This window comes from Delphinapterus leucas, chromosome 8 (genome assembly GCF_059928025.1).
Source record: "Delphinapterus leucas isolate spDelLeu-1000000601 "Yukka" chromosome 8, BTC_Dleu_Yukka2, whole genome shotgun sequence".
Classification (NCBI taxonomy): domain Eukaryota; kingdom Metazoa; phylum Chordata; class Mammalia; order Artiodactyla; family Monodontidae; genus Delphinapterus; species Delphinapterus leucas.
In genome coordinates, this window is record NC_143136.1 from 38,608,774 (window position 1) to 38,624,756 (window position 15,983).

The 15,983-nt window shown below is 38.6% G+C and overlaps 2 protein-coding genes across 4 annotated transcripts in view; one reads left to right on the forward strand and one right to left on the reverse strand.

Moving 5' to 3' along the window:
• The window catches only part of GTF3C3 (general transcription factor IIIC subunit 3), a 95,571-nt gene that overhangs the window by 47,079 nt on the left and 32,509 nt on the right, over window positions 1-15,983 (forward strand). For 2 of the 3 annotated variants that reach the window (XR_016394070.1, XR_016394069.1), the window contains one exon: window positions 5-15,983. This exon is cut by the window's right edge and continues 15,273 nt beyond it. The gene's annotated coding sequence lies outside the window, so the exon portion shown is untranslated. The remainder of the gene's footprint in view (window positions 1-4) is intronic. The other variant, XR_016394067.1, reaches the window with a different exon arrangement.
• The window catches only part of CCDC150 (coiled-coil domain containing 150), an 88,653-nt gene continuing 87,746 nt past the window's right edge, over window positions 15,077-15,983 (reverse strand). Inside the window, 1 exon segment of the mRNA XM_089916550.1 lies at window positions 15,077-15,983. This exon segment is cut by the window's right edge and continues 2,642 nt beyond it. The gene's annotated coding sequence lies outside the window, so the exon portion shown is untranslated.

The following is a 15,983-nucleotide window of genomic DNA, read 5'->3' on the forward strand; positions in this document are numbered from 1 at the left end:
TCAGGAGGATTTGGGGGAAAGAAACCTGTCGCATTTGCCATAGTTGCTCATCTGACAGTGAGGAGGCCTTGTGTATCTTCTGTGAGGTTCAGACTAAAGTGGTCTATCCCATCTGTAAGCCAGGACCCGTGTGGGTGCCAACTGACTGCCTGGAGGTGGGGGCCTCATCGCCATACCAGGTGGGCCACAGGTGCAAGACACAGGTAGACGAGGAGGAGAAAACTCAGTGAGTATGTGGTTGGCTTGTTAATTTTGTTTATAAAATAAAGGACTCTTTTTTCAAGTTGTTTTTTTTTAAATTTATTTTATTTTTGGTTGCGTTGGGTCTTTGTTGCTGTGCGTGGGCTTTCTCTAGTTGCGGCGAGCGGGGGCTACTCTTTGTTGCGGTGCGTGGGCTTCTCATTGCGGTGGCTTCTCTTGTTGCAGAGCATGGGCTCTAGGCGCACAGGTTTCAGTAGTTGTGGCTCGCGGACTCTAGAGCGCAGGCTCAGTAGTTGTGGCGCACGGGCTTAGCTGCTCTGTGGCATGTGGGATCTTCCTGGACCAGGGATCAAACCCGTGTCCCCTGCATTGGCAGGCAGATTGTTAACCACTGCGCCACCAGGGAAGCTCTCTAGTCTTTTTTTTTTCCCTATAGGTTTTCTGTTTGGGGTGTCATTCTTAGAAATGTCTTTCTCTCCACAAGATGACAAAACTTTCCACTCATATAATCTAGTACTTTTATGGTTTTGTCCCCACCTTTTAAAAATGTGGTTAAATGTACATAACATGAAATTTACCATTTTAGCCATTTTTAAGCGTATAGTTCTGTGGCATTAAGTACATGGACATTTTTGTGCAACCATCACCACCATCATCTCCAGAACTTTTACATCTTTCTCAGCTGAAACACTGTACCCGTTAAATGAGAGCTCTCTATTCTCTCTCCCCCAGCCCTTGGTAACTGTCATTCTACTTTCTCTCTATGAACTTGAATTTGACTACTCATATAAGTGGAATCATACCGTTTTGTCCTTTGTGACTGGCTTATTTTACTTAGCATAATGTCTTCAAGGTTCATTCACGTTATAGTATGTGTCAGAATTTCCTTCCTTTTGAAGGCTGAATAATATTCCATTCTATTATATACCAAGTTTTATTTATCCATTCATCCATTGATAGGCATCTGGGTTGTTTCTACCTTTTGCTATTGTGAATAATGCAATGAACATTGGTGCACAAATTTCTGTTCAAGGTCCTGCTTTCAATTCTTTTCAGTATATACCCAGATGTGGTGTTCTTCCCCTTTAAGTGTAAAATCCATCTGAATATAAAGGCTGGTACTGAGGTAGGGTGAGGTGGAAACCCACCCTTGTTTAACTAAAAGGCTGACTAACCAGTCTGTGTCTCGATTGACTTTACTGAATAATTTTTTACCACTGTTTTGAAATGCCACCTGCAATGTCCACTCTGCTTGATTAGCACAGTGACTCAGTCCAGTGGGACACTCAGTCACAAGACCAATAGGCCACACCTGGCATCAGCCTCATTTAGATCTATAGAAGGATACAGGACAGGAATTACAGCATGTCAGCAGAACAGCATCAGATGTGTCATCACCAGGGGTCCTTACAGAGTCCAGGAACTAGACTTTTGGCCTCCAAGGAGCAGCACAGGTATAACGGAACAAAGCCACACAAGAACCAAGACCACCATAGGAACCAGTATTGTTTGTAAAAGCTCATGAACATCACTTCCAGGGCCCTGCATGGAAGTATGCACTCGCTCACAGAGTGAACCTCATAGTGAAGCCCCAGGGCCCTGCTTCCCACCAGGCGTTATAAGCCTCCCAGTCTAGGTGCAATTTACTCATTAGGGGGTCATTTTTACTATAAGCAATGCTGCCTGGTAACACAGCTGACACCCTACCCTATTAGGTTTCCAGGCAAATAATGCTGGGAGAAGGTGAATCCAAGGTCTTTTCCTTTTGGAAAAGGAGAAAGGGTTTTGTTAACTCTTTATTCACACCATCTTAATTACATAGCAAATTCAAATGGTGACTATTTCTGGACTTTCTGTTTTGTTCCATTGAACTGTTTGTTTCTGAGCCAGTACCAAATTATTTTAATGATTATAACTTTACAACACATTTATTTTCTTTTTTTGAACTTAATTTTTATTTTATATTGGGGTATAGTTGATGTACAATGCTGTGTTAGTTTCAGGTGTGCAGCAAAGTGGTTCAGTTATACATATATCCATTGTTTTTTAGATTCTTTTCCCATATAGGTTATTACAGAATACTGAGTAGAGTTCCCTGTGCCATACAGTAGGTCCTTGTTGATTATTTTATATATAGTAGTGTGTATATGTTAATCCCAACTTTCTAAATTATCTCTCCCCTCCACATGTTCCCTTTGGAAATCATAAGTTGGTTTTCAAAGTCTGTTAAGTCTGTTTCTGTTTTGTAAATAAGTTCATTTGTATCATCTTTTTAGATTCCACATATAAGTGACATCATATAATATTTGTCTTTCTCTGTCTGACTTACTTCACTTAGTATAATAATCTCCAGGTCTGTCCATGTTGCTGCAAATGGCATTATTTCATTCTTTTTTATGCCTGAGTAATATTCCATTGTTGTATATATGTACCACATCTTTATCCATTCCTCTGTCGATGGACATTTAGGTTGCTTCCATGTCTTGTAAATAGTACTGCAATGAACATTGGGGTACACGTATTTTTTCAAATTATGGTTTTCTCTGGATATCTGCCCAGGAGTGGGATTGCTGGATCATATGGTAGTTCTGTTTTTAGTTTTTTAAAGAACCTCCATACTGTTCTCCATAGTGGTTGTACCAATTTACCTTCCCACTCACAGTGTAGGAAGGTTCCCTTTCTCCACACCCTCTCCAGCATTTGTTGTTTGTAGACGTTTTGATGATGGCCATTCTGACCAATGTGAGCTGATACCTCATTGTGGTTTTGATTTTCATTTCTCTAATAATTAGTGATGTTAAGCATCTTTTCATGTGCTTTTTGGCCATCTGTATGTCTTCTCTTTTATTCCACTGAACTGTTTGTCTATTTCTGAGCTAGTACCAAATTATTTTAATATTTATAACTTGATAACACATTTATTTTCTTTTTAAAAATGGCTTATTTAGTGAAAGTATAATATACTTAGGGAAAAGGGCTCAGATCATAAGTGTAGGGGCCAGTGAATTATTTCAAAGTGAACACAACCATGAAATCACAACCCAAATCAAGAAATAGAATGTGACCAGCTCCCCTACAGGTCACCTATACTCATTGCTGGTCAGAATGTGCGGTTTGAACTGTGTCAATCTAATTACGCTGGAACTACATTTTCCAGAATTCCTTTCTCTGAGTGGTTCCATGTTAAGGTTGGCCTGGGGAGTGTGTGTGTGTGTGTGTGTGTGTGTGTGTGTATATATATATATGTAATTTGTGCAGTTGACTGTTCCCCCTAACCCCACCCCACTGCATTAGAAAATCCATGTGCTGCTATCTCTGCCTCAAAGACAAAGGAATTGATAGATGCCTCACTCAAGGGCAGGAAGGTAAAACCGTTTGTATAGAATCAGGACTCAAATCCTAGTTTTTTTGATTCCACATATTGTGATCTCTAATTGAACACAAACTTTTCCCCACACTTAGTTAATTTAAGGTTTTGTAAAATGAAAATACAGGTGCTATATTTATTGAAAATATTTGCGTGCAACTGGACCTGTGCAGTTCAAACCCATATTGTTTAAGGATCACCTATGTGTATATATACACACACATATATATATGTATATATAATTTTATATAATATATTTTATAAACATATATATTATAGATAAAGTGAAATCTGTATTTTTATATATATTTGCTCTTGTTAAAAACTCTCAATTCCTATTTTCTTGAGTATTTTTATCTTCAATGGATGTTGATTTTTATTGTAGGCTTTTTCAGCATCTATGAAAATAATTGATTTTTCCCATAGATTTTTAATATTTTTCCCTTTTGGTTTTTAATATGGTGTATGATATTAACAGATATCCTAATATTGAACCAACCTTGCATTCCTAGAATACATCCCCCTTGATTATAGTATATTGTTTTCTTGGTATGGTGTTGAATTCTGTTTGCAGATTCTTTAGTATTTTTGCATGAATATTCATGAGTGATATTGCTCTGTAGTTTTTTTTTTATCATCTTTATCAGGTATAGGTATCAATGTTATACTTGCCTTAAAAAAGGTATTAGGAAGTTTTCCTTCATTTTAATGCTCTGGAATAATGATGAAGCATTTGGGTACCAGACTTTGAAGGTTTGGTAGAATTCCACATTTATGTTAGGTAATTTCTTAATAACTTTCTCTATTTCTTCTACAGAAATTAGTCTGTTTAAGCTTTCTATAATAAAGGGCATCGATTTTGATCATCTGTATTTCCCTAGGAAATTATCCCTTTCATCTAAGTTTTCAAATTTATTTGCAGCAAGATGTGCAAAGTAGTCTCTCATGACTTAAAATTTCTTCTGTTTCAATGGTTATTTCTACCTTGTCATTTTTCAGTATTTATGCCTTTTCCCTTTTTAATGATCAGATTAACTAGTGGTTTTGTCTATTTTGTTAATTTTTTAAAATAGGATTTTAATTTATTTACTAGATCTATTTTTTAAATTTTCTATCATCAATTTCTGCTTTTATCTTTATTCCCTTCTTTGTATTTTCTTTTGGTTTACTTTGTTCTTTCACTAGTTTCTATGAGCTTGAAACTTGATTTATTGGTTTTCAGTTTTTCATTTTTAAATTCATTCAAAAATTTTAAATTCATTGATAAAAATGTTTAGTGCTATGAATTTTCTTCTGATCACTGCTAATATTTTGGTAAGGATTTTTGCACCTCTATTCATCAGGGATATTGGCTTGTAGTTTTCTTATGGTATCCTTGTCTAGTTTGGTATCAGGGTAATGCTTGACTCATAAAATGAGTATTGGAAGTGTGCCTTCCTCTTGTAATTTTTGGGAGAGTTTGACAAGGATTGGTATTAATTATTCTTTGAATGTTTGGTAGAATTCACCAGTGAGGCCATCTGGTCCTGGACTTTATTTTGTTGGGAGGGTTTTGATTACTGATTCAATCTCCTTATTCTTCAGTGTATTCAGATTTTCTATTTTTCATGATTCAGTATCAAGAGTTGTATATTTCTTTTTTTTTTGTTTTTTTTTTTTTTGGTTTTTTTTTTTTTGGTTTTTTTTTTTTGCGTTACGCGGGCCTCTCACTGCTGTGGCCTCTCCCGTTGCGGAGCACAGGCTCTGGACGCGCAGGCTCAGCGGCCATGGCTCACGGGCCCAGCCGCTCCGCGGCATATGGGATCTTCCCGGACTGGGGCACGAACCCGCGTCCCCTGCATCGGCAGGCGGACTCTCAACCACTGCGCCACCAGGGAAGGCCCAAGAGTTGTATATTTCTAAGAATTTATTCTAGGTTGTCAAATTTGTTGGTGTGTAATTCTTCATCGTAGCCTGTTATGATCTTTTGTATTTCTGTGGTATCTCTTTTTTTTCTTGGTGGGTCTAGCTTAAAATTTGTCAGTTTTGTTTATCTTTTCAAAGAACCATCTCTTAGTTTCATTAATCTTTTATGCTGTCTTTTTAGTCTCTATTTCATTCATTTCTGCTCTGTTCTTTATTTCTTTCCTTCTACTAACTTGGGCTTCATTTTTTTCTTTTCCTAATTCCTCGAGGTGTAGTGTTAGGTTGTTTATTTGTGATTTTTCTCATGTCTTGAGGTAGGTGTTTATTGCTATAAACTTCCTTCTTAGAACTGCTTTTGCTGTATTCCATAAATTTTGGTGTGTTTTATTCCCATTTTCATTTGTCTTAGTTATTTTTTATTTCTCTTGTGATTCCTTCTTTGACCCACTGGTTGTTCCGTAGCATGTTGTTTATTCTCCACATATATGTGAGTTTTCCAGTTTTCTTCTCGTAATTAATTTCTACTTTTGTACCACTGTTGTTAGAAAAGATGCTTGATATGATTTCAGTCTTCTTAAATTTATTAAGACTTGTTTTGTGGCCTAACATATGATCTATCCTAGAGAGTATTCCAAGTGCCCTTGAGAAGAAGGTGTATTCTGCTGCTTTTGGATGGAATGTTTTGTGTGTATCTGTTAAATCTATTTGATCTAATGTGTCATTTAAGGTCTATGTTTCCTTATTTATTTTTCTGTCTGGATGATCTATACATTGATGTAGGTGAAGTATTGTAGTCCCCTGCTATTATTGTATTGCTGTCTATTTCTCCTTCTTTTTAGTCTGTTAATATTTGCTGTATATATTTAGGTGGCTGTTATGTTGAGAACCTAAATATTTATACCTGGTATATCCTTTTGCTGGACTGACCCCTTTATCATTATCTCCTTCTTTGTCTCTTATTACAGTCTTTGTTTTAAAGACTATAATATTTTGTCTGATATAAGTATAGGTAACTCAGCTTTCTTTTCGTTTCTGTTGCATGGAATAACTTTTTTTATCCCTTCACCTTCAGTCTGTGTTCTTACAGATGGAGTGTCTTGTGAGCAGCATAGATGGGTCTTAGTTTTTGTGTTTTTTTAATCCATTTAGCCACTCTTTGTCTTTTGATTGGAAAATTTAGTTCATTTACATTTAAAGTAATTATTGATAGATATGTATTTATTGCCATTTTGTTAATTGTTTTCTGGCTGTTTTGTACTTCTCTGTTCCTTTCTTCTCTTGATCTCTTCCTTTGTGGATTGGTGACTTCCTTTAGTGGTATAATTAGATTCCTTTCTCATTATCTTTTGTGTATCTACCATAGGTTTTTGCTTTGTGGCTACCATGAGGCTTATATATAACAACTTGTAATAGTCAATAAATTGAGAACAAGTTTGAACATATTTTGAAGTTCTACCTTTTTATGCACCCCCAAAGTTTTATATTTTTGATGTCACATTTTACATCTTTTAATCTTATGTATCCCTTAACTAATTATAGTTATTTTTACTACTTTTTTCTTTTTAGTTTTATAACTGAATGATCCACTACATTTACCAGTGATATTTATACTTTCATATGTTTTTCTGTTACTAATTGGTGCCCTTCCTTTTCAGCTTAAAGAAATCCCTTTAACCTTTCTTTTTTTTTTTGACTGGCAAATACTTTCAAAGGTTCATTGTCAGTAAGCATTTCTTTTAAGGCTGGCTTCATGGTAATGGATTCCTTTAGTTTTTGCTTGCTTGGAAAACTCTTCATCTCTCCTTCAATTCTGAATAATAATTTTTCCAGGTTAAGTATTCTTGGTTGGAACATTTTTTTTCTTTTAGCACTTTAAATATATTGTGTCACTACCTTCTAGCCTGTGAAGTTTCTGCTGAAAAATCTGTTCAGAGTCTTATGGGAGGGTTCCCTTGTATGTAACAGACTGTTTTTCTCTTGCTGTTTTAAAGATTTTTTCATTGTCTTTCACTTTTGAAATTTTAATTGTAATGTGTTTCAGTGTGGATCTCTTTGGGTTCATCTTTTTTGGAACTCCCTAGGCTTTCTGGATCTGGATATCTATATCCTTCCCCATGTTAGGGAAGTTTTAAGCCATTATTTCTGCAAATAAGTTTCCTGCCCTTTTTTCTCTCTCTTCTCCTTCTGGGACCCCTTTAATATGAATGTTAATATGCTTGATGTCCCATAAGTCGCTTAGGCTATCTTAACTTTTTTTCATTCTTTTTCTTTTTGCTGCTCTGATTGGGTGAGTTCCACTGCCTGGCCTTTGCGTTGACTGATCCTTTCTTCTGCTTCATCTACTCTGCTGTTGAACCCCTTTAGTATATTTTTCAGTTCTGGTACTGTGTTCTTCAGTTCTGTGACTTCTATTTGGTACTTTCTTATATTCTTCCTCTCTTTATTAAAGTTCTCACTAGGTTCATCCATTTTTCTCCCCAGTTTGGTGAGCATTTTTATGACCATTATTGAACTCTTTATCAGCTAAATTACTTATCTCTGTTTCATAGGTTTTATCTTCTTCCTTTATTTGGAACATATTCCTCAATTTCTTCATTTTACATGACTCTTTGTTGGTTTCTATATAGTAGATGAAACAACTACCTCTCTCAGTCTTGAAGGAGTGACCTTGTGTAGGAGATGAACATTATCATTCAGCCCTGCCCCAGCTCTTTGTTGTCTCTCAATCCTTTGTGACTGTCCACACGGCCTATTTTATTTTTAATAGTTCCCAGTAGTTGAGGGTGTGCCAAGACCTGTCAGTGTTCCAAAGAGGGGTATTTCAGTCAGCACCTTGATTCAGGCAGATCTAGAAGCCAGACCTTCAGGCAGCAGCTTTTAAAGCATGCAAATATATACAGTCCTGTGGAACTGCAAGCCATAAGTCCTGCTGGCCCCTAGAGCCAGGTGATCTGGAGGTGTCCCCTGGGCAACAGCTGCAAAAATCTAGGCTCCAGAGGAGTGTATAAGTTCCTTTTCTGGGGGTGAGGCAGAGGGAGAGAGTGTAGATGGTGTCCTCCTGCCCATATTTCTTGAGAGCACCTCCACATGCCTCTAAATGCATGCTATACCTGAATCCTGTCTCTTAGGCCAAAGCTCCAGGACAAGTAAATACCTCTTTCACAGGAAGACCAAGGGTGTGTTTCAGTCTTCTGTCTGTGCAGTGCCCTGGGGGTGGCAGTCTGCCAAGAATTCTCTCTTCTATTGTTACAGTCCTGTGGAACCCAGGAATGTGAGCCCCTGTGGCTACCAGAGCCAGGTGATAAAGGGATGTTTCCTGGGTGGCAGCCACAGAAACCAGGGCACCAGAGGTAAAAACTGGGGCACTGGTCATGTGTAAGAGCTCCTGCCCAAGCAATACTGGCATTCTGGAGTGCCAGTACATGCTCTGGAGGGAGAGCATGAAGGTAGTGCCTGCCCTCTGCAGTCTCTAGAAAGGTTTACAGTCAGCCCTTGGTGTGTTTTTAATTAGAAGCCTTGCCCCTATGCTGCATCAGTGATGCTAAACTTTTAGGCCTCTTTCATAAGAAGATTGAGCTCCTGGCTCTCCTGAGCTCCTTGCCTCTTGCTGTGCCCTAAGGGTGGTAGCTGTTTAAGAATTCTTTCTCCTGGCTATAGTTCTGTGGGACCCATAGTGTAAGCCACCAGAGCCAGAAAATGTAGAGGTGTTCCCTGGTGGCAGCTGCAAAAATTGGGGCACCAAACAAGGGTGGTATAAGCTCCTTTCTGGAATATACCAGAAAGCTGGAGTGAAGCAGGGGGAGAGCACAAAGATTGTGCCCACCAGCCTCTCTTACCCAAGATCACCTCCTAGAAATGTGCCAGACCAGTAAAGCCTGCCGCTCAGGTCAGAGCTCCTGGACGAGCAAATAGACGTCTTTCTCAGAAACACTGTGAGTATGTTTCAGTAGCCTATCTTTGCAGTGCCCTGGCGGTAGTAGTCTGCCAAGAACTGTCTCTGATTGTTACAGTCCTCTGGCACCCAGGAATGTAAGCCCCCAGGCCTCCAGAGCCAAGTGATCAAGGGGCATCCTGTGGGCGGCACCCACAAAAACCAGGCACCAGATGCATATAAAACCTCCCCTCTGGGAGACACTGACACTCTGGAGCACAGTAGAGAGAGAGAGAGCGAAGAGAAAACAAAGGTCTAGAGTGGGGAGAAAAGATGGTACCTCTAGGTTTAGCAAAATTAAAGTTTTAGTGAGGTTGGCACTCCCTGGTTGGAGGGTAGAGATGACACCTGCCAAGGGGTGAGAAAAAAAGGCACCCACTGGCTTTAGCAATGCAGAGGGAGAGCGTGCAAATGGTGCCCACCATCCTCCGTCCCTGGAGAGTATTGCAGCACATCCCACCTTCTGGTGGATGCTTTAAGATTGGCAGTTGAATCTCTTGTAAAGTTGAAGTGCTTTTCAAATGGCTGCTTCTGTGCTGGGCCCTGTGGTGAGTGAGTTCATGCAAGCCCTTCAAGGGCCATTTCTCAGATTGCTGCAGCCCTTTGGGTCTCATGGACATGAGCCCTGTTGGATTTCAAAGCCAGATGTTTTGGAGGCTTGTCTCTCATGTGCAAATCTTAAAAGTTGGGGTGCCTTTTTGGGGGTACAAACCCGTCACTCCTCAGGGAGCAGCTCTGGGTTTATAAGTTTCCTCCTGATTGTGGATTGCCATGCCAGGGATGGGGTTTGTGAGGAAATTGGATCTCAGCCTCTCCTACCGCTTTGATGTGGCCTTTTGCTCATTTTCCCCATGTAAAGGAGATGCTCAGCTAGTTTTCAGAGGAAATTGTCCCATATATAGCTGTAGATTCAGTGTGTCCGTAGGAGGAGGTGGGTCCAGAATCTTCTTACATCATCGTCTTGAACTGCTTCCCTTGCTTGTACTTTTTAAAAAGCTGTTAGTCCAGTTTCCTTATTTAACCTTTGGCTATCTGGTTTATCAAGTTTTTGTTTATCCTTTAATACCCTCCTGTGGCCTACATAGCAATAGTATTATTCGATTTTTGTATTTCCTTCTTGCCATTTTTGTAGTTGCATTTCTGCTTTGTCATAATATGTAACATTTGTACATCAGTTTTCCATTGTCATTCTGACCTTTGCTTCATATATTGCTTTATATATATATATATTTTTGTGTGTGTGTGTGTGTGTGTGTGTGGTACACAGGCCTCTCACTGTTGTGGCCTCTCCCGTTGCAGAGCACAGGCTCCGGACACGCAGGCTCAGCGGCCATGGCTCATGGGCCCAGCCGCTCCACGGCATGTGGGATCTTCCCGGACCGGGGCACGAACCCGTGTCCCCTGCATCGGCAGGCGGACTCTCAACCACTGCGCCACCAGGGAAGCCCTGCTTTATATATTTTTAAATGCTCACACCATCAGTCCTTTGCCTGAAATTTTCCCAGTTATCACTGGTTGGATGAGGCTCATCCTTAATACAGAGGTTGTTCAAATAAGGCCCACAGGCCAAATATGGCCCATAGCCCATTTTTATATGGTTTATGAGCTAAGAATTTTTCTCCTTATTTTTAAAGGGTTGTATAAAACACACACACAAACCAAAGAATAATGAGTGACAGAAACCATATATGACCCTCAAAGCCCATAATATCTACCATCAGGCCCTTTACAGAAAAAGTTTGCTGACCTCTGCTCTTGCAAATTTCTTAAGAAGGGCTGATGGGTACAGAATTCTCTAAGTTTTTATATGTTTCTAACCAATTTTCTTAGTCTTGCTATTTGAAGGACAGTGTTGCTGGATATAAAATCCTTGGTTCACACACATTCTTTGAGTTTTTTTTTTTAACACATTCTTAGAGTTTTAAAAAAAACGCTACTTGTATTAACTTTTTATTGCTGCTACCTTAAACCCTTAAAATAATACACACTCATTATTTCATAGTTTCTGTGCATCAGGAATACAGACACAGCGAGGGTAGAGTCTCACTCAGGGTTTCACAGGCTGAAAGCAAGGTATCAGCAAGGCTGTGCTTCTCTCTGGACGTCTAGGGAAGAATTTGCTTTGAAGCTCAACCTGGTTGTTGGCAGAATTCAGTTTTTTTTTGCAGTTTTAGGAGTGAGGTCAACATTTCCTTGCTGATTTTCAGCCGGGGGCTGCTCTCAGCTCCTAGAGGACACCTGCATTCTTTGCCACGTGTCCTTCTCCATCTTCAAGCCAGCAAGGGCACGTGAAATCTTGTGCTTCAAATCTCTGACTTCCCCTTCTGTAACCAGGTGGGGAAAACAGTTTTTAAAAGACTCACGTGATTAGACCAGGACTTTCTTAAAGTCAGTTGTAACATATAATTGAATCATGAGTAAAATCACCATTTTCACAGTCCCAGGGATGGTGTAGGCATGCATATCAGAGTGTAGGAAATCTCAGGGCCTTAGAATTCTGCCTACCACACTGCTGCACTGTTGCTTTGCTTGGTGTGTTTGTTTTTAAATGTCTATTGCCAGTTTCTTTTGCCTTTTAAGTTATTTGATCTTTTTGCCTGTAGACTTTGATAACATTTTGTCTTTGAAATCTAATAGTTTTATTAGAATATATCTCAAAGTTGATCAGTTTTCCCAGGGTACCCGCAGCATCCTTATTAATGTAGATTCAGGTATACATTTATTTTTTCTATTTTTGGAAAGTGTGCTTGGGCTGTAGGTTAAAATATTTCTTCTATTCTACTGTTTTTTCTTCCTCAGGGCCTCCAATAACACGATTATTATTCCTTCTTTGCCTATTTTCCATTCCATTTACATTTTCTCTGAACTTCTTTATACAATTTTCATTTTCTTGGTTGTTCTCCTGCCTTTCTTCAATGACTGTTATTTTCATCTGAATCTGTTCTCCCTTGAGCATCTTGTAACTTATTCCTCATTTCTGAGACAATTTTGTCTTTTTCTTCCATTTCTTTCCTGAGTTTAAACAACTTCCCTTTTACTTCTGATTTTTGTCCATTTCTGGTCTCAGTTTTTGAATTTGTTTCCCAGTGGTTTATCGTGTCCTCAAAAGTTTGTCTGAAATACATTTGTTTGGAATGTTCACTTTTCGTGTCCTCCTTCACGAATGCTTATTGGAAATTTTCCTCAGTTGAAATGTAGGGAATTTCACTTCCTGACTTTCTGCAGTAGCTCTGTACGGACTTAACTTTCCTCTTGTTCACAGGTATGGTATTTTATGCTTCTCTTTTTTCTTACTGGCCCTAAAATTTTCCTTTTTTCTCTTTCCCCTTAACAATTTCAAAAGAGGGCTTCTCCCTTTTGCCTTTTTTACTCCTCCAGAATCTATGCATTTTGATGACTGCCCCCTTAAATCATGCCTGTACCTTTTAAATCATGTATGTACTTTGAAGTTCCTTTCCTGTAGTTCATGTTCTGATCTGCCTGGACACTTTTTAGTATTTCCAGATTTAAGGTGCATTTAGTCTTTGTGGTGGCAGTTCCAGATCAACCTCAGACTCCTTCCCTAGTTTCCTTTTTCTGTCTTCACTGCAGTTATTCTGGTCTACCTTTGTCTGCCAGAGCCTTTTATGGAGGGAAGTGGGGCAGAAGTGTGAGAGAGCCACGCATGGGGATTTGGTGATTTTTTTTCCTCCTCATTTTACTTAATTATTTTGAAGATTTGACATTATCTGCCTTTGAGTTATATAGAGTATGGTTTTGTGTAGAATTTACTTTTTCTTTCTTGTTTCACATTGCTTGTGAAGGGAATATTAGGAGGCAGACAGTTAAGTAGCTGCCACGTCTTTAGTTACATGAAAGCCCCTATACACAGGTTACTAACGAAATAGTTTTAAAAGCTTCAGGAAGAACATGACAGCTCGTGGCTGTCCCTTAGTGCTCTGGAGGAAAACGAGTGTCAGTATGAGGACCCTATCTGCTACTCAAAGCTCTCTGGCTGTAGTGTAAATGAAGTTCACTAGTGACCTTGGTGTATTTTCTCCACTTACAAACTTTTGACATCTGTGGTTTTGATTTGGTCCACCTCCATTTCCCCTTTCTTCTGGAAATATCACTTAGATTTCCTTTGGGGACCACCCTCAGTTGCAGAGATAGACACATCTCACATTGAGACCTAACCAGTCAGTATATAATTCATCTTTCAATTCACAGTGATTGGTTGAAGGTGGCGTTGAACCAATCCTTCCAATGAGACTCAATCCTGATCTCTTATTAGAACTATATAAGAAAAGAAAAACACTCTGCTGGGGTTGGTAATCAGGAAATATTCCAGTCTGTTTTAGTCTTCTATATATTGTTCATCGTTTCTGACCATTTAGAAAAGGGATTACATTAGCAAATGGTTTACAGAGTCCCTATTGCCCAAGGAAATCCAAGGTGGAGAAAATATTATAGTGTGGTGCCACCACAGAGCCACCTTGCTCAATGAAGTGAGAGATCACCAGAGACAAAAGCACAGAATAAACACTCTTGAGAGGAGAGATGTCAAATATTATCAAGTAGTCAAATTTCTTAGAAAATCTCTTTTTTTCGAAAGTATTCTGGGGTAGACCCCACAGCTGAAGTAAAGGAGGACTAGTCCTCCCTTTTTGTTAACAGGCTCAAATATAAACTAGGGAACTTAAGAAGAAAAATTAAAATGTGAAACTATTTTTAGAAAATATATAATATGTGGCCAGGTGTTTTTAGAGAGGCTTAGAGAGTAAACAAACTATGGCTCTCTAGATAAAATTGACCCCTGAGATAAAAACTAGACCAAAAGGTCTTCTGTTAAGAATTGGAAGCCTGTAGGTAAAGAAGCCAGGAGAATAGTGCAAGTGAAAGGAGCACTGAAATAACAATGGTTCAATACTGGCTAAGAAGCTGAAGGACAGTCCAAAATCTGTCTCATCATGGCCGCTCTGAGGGAGACCTGAGTCCACAACAGTTCCTCGTCCTTTCTCTAAACTCCCAAGTGGAACAATATAGCATTCTTGTGGATGTTAGTGTTCTCTACCCTTAATCCTGCTACTCTGGAACATCAGATCCTCAGAGGAGTTTTGAAGTTGTCTAAAAAGCAAAATGACTTACAGTGAGAGAGAGAGAGAAGAATTTTGTCTTAATGTAAAAACGACTGACATGATAAAAGATGATGAAGAATTTGAAAATGTATAGTAATCATAGAAGCTTGAGAAGAAATAAACTTTTGATTTGGTCTACTAGAGCCACTCTAAAAACTGAGAATTTACAATAAGTCTCAACCCATATCTGATACTTTGGGATCTCTGTTGGAGAAATATTCCTTTATTCTTTGTGGCACCTACAGATTTAATAGGCAGGATCTACTTCCAGAGAAAATATACTGCAGCCCTTTCACGTTATCAGATTTTAGCTGATGTGACATTAGAATACCTACGCTAGCCTAAAGAAATGACTCAAGGAATTACCAAAGATACTTACATGTGGAATCCCCCCAAAAAAGGTCAAACTCATAGAAACAGAGATTAGAAAAGTGATTTCCAGGGGTTGGGAGGTAGAGGAAATAGGAAGCAGTTGGGAAAAGGGTACAAACTTTCAGTTATAAGATAACGTATAACATGATGATTGTGGTTGAAAATAGTCTTGTATAACTAAAATTTACTAACAGAGTAGAAACTAAATGCTGTCACCAAATTTTTTTTTAAAAGATGTGAGGTGATGGATGTGTTAATTAGCAAGATGAGAAGAATCTTTCACAGTGAATATCAAATTATTACAATGTATACTTTAAATATCTTATAATTTAATGTTAGTTATACCTCAATAAAGCTGATGAAAAAAATTACCAAAGAAATAGCTATGGTCTCAGAATCCCCAAGGGTAAAAGACTTTACAGACAGGCTAACTGGAACAAAGTCAATTAGAGTTCAGATTGATTCTTCCTACATTTTCATAAATCTTTTTGTACTGACATGAAAAGGTTAGGCCGTGCTCTAGGGGTGTTAAAAACATGGCACTGCCTGTCCCTTAAATCAGTAGAAGCCATGGCTTAGTCTCCTTGCTTCAGAACAATTACAGTCTTCAAGAAATTAGTCAAAGGATCTTCAGATCTTGTGTTAGGCTCACCTTTAAATCTGTTGTTACCACATGCAGTAAATCTCTATTGCTAAAGGAAATCACTCATCATTTTCCTACTAGTTAACTAAACAATTATAAACGATTGCCACTTTCTTTTTCCCATATTACCATCTACTGTTATAATATTCTTTGAATATACAGAATAGTTACAATAATTGTTTTAATGTCCTTGTCTGTCAACTCTAATATTTGTGTTAGTTCTGGGTCAATTTTGATTTTCTCATTATGTTCCTGCTTCTTTGCGTGCCTGATAATTTTGCCAGAAATCGTGATTCTACCTTGATGGGTACCATTTTTTTGTATTTTTCTAAATATTCTTAAGCTCTGTTTTGGAACACAGTTACTTGGAAATGGGTCATTTGGAGCCATGCTGTTAAGATTTGTTAGGAGCAGAGCTGTGTTGACTCCAGGGCTCACTATTCACTA